The sequence below is a fragment of the Schistocerca gregaria genome, chromosome 6, assembly GCF_023897955.1.
Source record: "Schistocerca gregaria isolate iqSchGreg1 chromosome 6, iqSchGreg1.2, whole genome shotgun sequence".
In the NCBI taxonomy this organism is placed as follows: Eukaryota; Metazoa; Arthropoda; class Insecta; order Orthoptera; family Acrididae; genus Schistocerca; species Schistocerca gregaria.
In genome coordinates this window covers 165,448,814-165,454,057 of record NC_064925.1, presented here as the reverse complement: position 1 = coordinate 165,454,057, position 5,244 = coordinate 165,448,814, and positions in this window count along the sequence as shown.

Here is a 5,244-nt window from a genome sequence, read left to right as displayed (position 1 = left end):
CAGCCTCGATTTCAGCGAACAATAACGGATTTCCTACTTTGACGTCCTCATCACCATAAATAGATGGCATGTCTCCAGTTATATTTAAGGCTTCCCAGATGTCAGAATACAATAGGAATCCCATCGAAATATCTCGTGCAGAGAGGCGGGTGTAGCGCCGGAGCGCAGAATACATGAGTAAGGCCCTATAGCGACTGGGTAGGTGAGATTCACAGAAAGAAGTGGCGTACAGATGATGTGGCGTTTGCTGAGTTATTCAGTGGTTTGGTATTTTACTAATTTGTAAATGGAAATGTTTATCTTATGTTATTACATTGAATAATTACTAAATAATTTTTCTCCCGGCTAAAGCTTTGATCAAGTTGCTAAAGAATTCCTAATTAACATCGTGTTAAAGTGTTGTCTGTGAGTTGTGTACTTGTCACTAAATCACAGTTCATACAACAGATTCCTTACAACTATTGATTAAGATGGAAGCAGTTATCTTCAGCAAAATGATCATTAAAACCACTGAATATCAACCGCGCACAACACTGACGTATGTTACCTGAAACAATATTCTTCGCAACTCGTGCGTGATTAATTTCGTCTCCATACGTCAGCTAGAAAAGTTTCTTATAAGGATCGTGCTATGAGCACTGTTTTTAAAGAACCAATCTGATTCGAATCATTTTCACTAACATGAGTTCGGGACCAACGGTGCTCATTTATTTTTACACATTTGTATTACCTTCGGCATTTATTCTGCACAGTTGCGTAATTTAAATTTGAATTTGTCGCTGAGATAATTGTTAAGATGACGCCAGACAATTGATAGAGACTCTCTATTGTTAGAGCATATAAGTAAATATTTAAAATGCTTATTAAACTCAAGAAAATCTACTTTCGTATTGTGCACTATTTAGACCTCATCAAGCAAACATTTGATTTGTTTCTAAGGAAAACACAGACAAAAACGCGATACAAATCGCTATCGTCAATGGCTGCGCTCCTTGCAGCGGAAAGAAATAATTAACACAGATAATGCATACTGAGAGAGGAATTAAAGTTACAAATAATTATTCACTCATATTTATAATAATAATGAACTCTATTTTCAAGTAATAATCAACAAATAATTACAATTTCTTAACAGACCTCAGTTTGATATGCGTCCGCAACCTACAAAAGCCAACCAACAAAAGGTAAAAACGAAGGAAGACAAACGCAGATCATAAAAGGAATTTACAATTATTATTGTCTTTGTATGATACACATCGATATGTCCAATTACCTCGTAGAATATTATATAAATAACTAATATTTATTTCACAGTTTTTATATGCCGGATAGGCAATGTTCATAACTGTTAGAGGCATAATTTCCTCTCGTCGCACTATAGCTAAAATTTATCTCGTGGATGTTACAATGCCCCTTGGGCTGAGAAAAAAAATTAGTTTATCTATTGTATTTTTTTATCGGTCCACGTAATCCACGTAGATTTTCTACTCTCAAGATACAAATGTTTAGTTTCAATGTTGTTTTAGACATGATAATATTATAGTTGAATCGAGTACTTTTAATGACCTCAGTGACCGTATTATCTCGGAAGCTTCTGCGGATACTTCCCGGATTAACTTATCGCCCCCCCCCCCCCCCCCATGTGGGTTCACTGGACAACGAAAACCGGGAATAAAACCGTAATAGCGGCTTCAAGAAAATACAGAACCTACTTTTAACAGTCAGGCTTGACATGACTGTAACAAAATATGTTGGAAAATATGCAAAGTTATGACTCTGTTGTAAGCATCTGAGATAATGAATGTTTTTTCATGGTGCTATATCATAACAATTTCCAAAGTCACTCATTTATCGAATGTCATAAGAATTTGCTGCTGACGTCGTAAGACCTCCCCCGTGTCGAGCCGTTGAACCGCAGACAGGTAGTGGCTGCTGCTGGAGAGCCTCCGGCTGAGTCGGCGGGGCGTCGGCTGCCGTCTGCTGCATCGTGGTTTCGATCTGCTGATGGCTAGGAGTGGCGCTGCAGCAGGTCTTGTTTCTCCTTTCCTACGTCCCTGAGTTTAAGACGGATACATGAAATGTCAAAATATAAGCATCAGTGACAAGATAATTACTATTCTTATCCTGTGGAAAAGTTTATTAGTGTCCATTTAACTCGCATTCACACGGATGGAATTAGACTGTTTTTGGAGTAAGTTCTGTATTTGACACTGTTCAACACAATGTAGTGATTCACATGTAAGTTTATCACAATATGCACATTTTGAACTCTGCTCCGTTAATCATACAAGTGTCCGTAGTGTACTTCGTTTACTTAAGCAGAATGTAAATATTTTCGCGACGCGTTGTGTAGCCAACGTTGCATTATTGTTTTGCTGCGCGACTGGCTGCACAATCTGTCACATCAAATTTGGCACTCGGAGACGCTTCACATCTAACTACTAAAGGTCATCAGTTCAAATTAATTATAAATACAGTCAACAGTACTCAACGTTCATAGCGTTGCTGCTAACTTTTACACTCCAAGAGCGTTCATAAGGTTACGTGATCACAGGTTTTTATCACTATTCACAATATAAATCACAGTTTTTCATGGGTCCACTAGTTCCTGCGAAACATGTTTCACTGTTCTCATTACTGTCAGTAGTTTTCCGCAGTACTTAACAGGCACTGTATACGCAAATGACACTTTTCAAGTAATGAGGTCTGGTACACTTGCACATATGTTCATATTACCATGACTCAATAACATACTTTTAAAATTTTTCACTGTCACTTAAACATGTTGTTGTTGTTGTGGTCCTCAGTCCTGAGACTGGTTTGATGCAGCTCTCCATGCTACTCTATCCTGTGCAAGTTTCTTCATCTCCTAGTACTTACTGCAACCTACATCCTTCTGGATCTGCTTAGTGCATTCATCTCTTGGTCTCACTCTACGATTTTTACCCTCCACGCTGCCTTCCAATGCTAAATTTGTGATCCCTTGTTGCCTCAGAACGTGTCCTACCAACCGGTCCCTTCTTCTAGTCAAGTTGTGCCACAAACTCCTGTTCTTCCCAATTCTATTCAATACCTTCTCATTTGTTATGTGATCTACCCATTTAATCTTCATCAGTCTTCTGTAGCACCACATTTCGAAGACCTCTATTCTCTTTTTGTCCAAACTATTTATCGTCCATGTTTCACTTCCATACATGGCTACACTCCATACAAATACTTTCAGAAACGAGTTCCTGACTCTTAAATCTATACTCGATGTTAACAAATTTCTCTTCTTCAGAAACGCTTTCCTTGCCATTGCCAGTCTACATTTTATATCCTCTCTACTTCGACCATCATCAGTTATTTTACTTCCTAAATAACAAAACTCCTTTACTACTTCAAGTGTCTCAGTTCCTAATCTAATTCCCTCAGCATCACCCGATTTAATTTGACTGCATTCCATTATCCTCGTTTTGATTTTGTTAATGTTCATCTTATATCCTCCTTTCAAGACACTGTCCATTCCGTTCAACTGCTCTTCCAAGTCCTTTGCCGTCTCTGACAGAATTACAATGTCATCGGCGAACCTCAAAGTTTTTACTTCTTCTCCATGAATTTTAATACCTACTCCAAATTTTTCTTTTGTTTCCTTTACTGCTTGCTCAATATACAGATTGAATAACATCGGGGATAGGCTACAACCCTGTCTCACTCCCTTCCCAACCACTGCTACCCTTCCATGCCCCTCGACTCTTATAACTGCCATCTGGTTTCTGTACAAATTGTAAATAGCCTTTCGCTCCCTGTATTTTACCCTTGCCACCTTCAAATTTGAAAGAGAGTATTCCAGTCAACATTGTCAAAAGCTTTCTCTAAGTCTACAAATGCTAGAAACGTAGGTTTGCCTTTTCTTAATCTTTGTTCTAAGATAAGTCGTAAGGTCAGTATCGCCTCATAACCAATAGATTGTGTGCAGAGTCCACATCTGCCCCTGGAAATGTCCTACAATTTAAAACATGATTCCTAAATCACTGCCTTACCATTATATAATGTATTTGATACCTTTTAGTATCTCCAGGATTCTTCCATGTATACAGCCTTCTTTTCTGATTCTTGAACCAAGTGTTAGCTGTGATTAAGTTATGCTCTGTGCAAAATTCTACCAGATGGCTTCCTCATTCATTTCTTAGCCGCAATCCATAATCACCTACTATGTTTCCTTCTCTCCCTTTTCCTACTGACGAATTCCAGTCACCCATGACTATTAAATTTTCGTCTCCCTTCACTACCTGAATAATTTCTTTTATCTCATGATACATTTCATCAATTTCTTCATCATCTGCAGAGCTAGTTGGCATATAAACTTGTACTACTGTGGTAGGCATGTACTTTGTGTCTATATACAGATTGAATATACAGATTGAATAATATCGGGAAAATGCTACAACCCTGTCTCACTCCCTTCCCAACCACTGTTTCTCTTTAATGCCCCACGTCTCTTATAACTGCCAACTGGTTTCTGTACAAATTGTAAATAGCTTTTCGCTCCCTGTATTTTACCCCTGCCACCTTTAGAATTTGAAAGAGAGTATTCCTGTCCACACTTTCTCTAAGTCTACAAATACTAGAAATGTAGGTTTGCCTTTCCTTAATCATTCTTCTAAGATAAGTCGTAGGGGCAGTATTGCCCCACGTGTTCCAACATTTCTACGAAATCCAAACTGATCTTCTCCGAAGTCGACTTCTACAAGTTTTTCCATTCGTCTGTAAAGAATTCGCGTTAGTATTTTTCATCCGTGACTTATTAAACTGATTGTTCCGTAAATTTCACATCTGTCAGCACCTGCTTCCTTTGGGATTAGAATTATTATATTTTTCTTGAGGTCTGAGGGTATTTCGCCTATCTCGTACATCTTGCTCACCTGATGGTAGAGTTTTGTCAGGACTTGGTCTCCCAAGGCGGTCAGTAGTTCTAATGGAATGTTGTCTACTCCCGGGGCCTTGTTCGACTCAGGTCTTTCAGTGCTCTGTCAAACTCTTCACGCAGTACGTTATCTCCCAATTCGTCTTCATCTACATCCTCTTCCATTTCCATAATATTGTCCTCAAGTACATCATCTTTGTAAAGACCCTCTATATACTCCTTCCACCTTTCAGCTTTCCCTTCTTTGCTTAGAACTGGGTTTCCATGTGAGCTCTTGATATTCATACAAATGGCTCTCTTTTCCCCAAAGGTTTCTCCAATTTTCCTGTAGGCAGTAT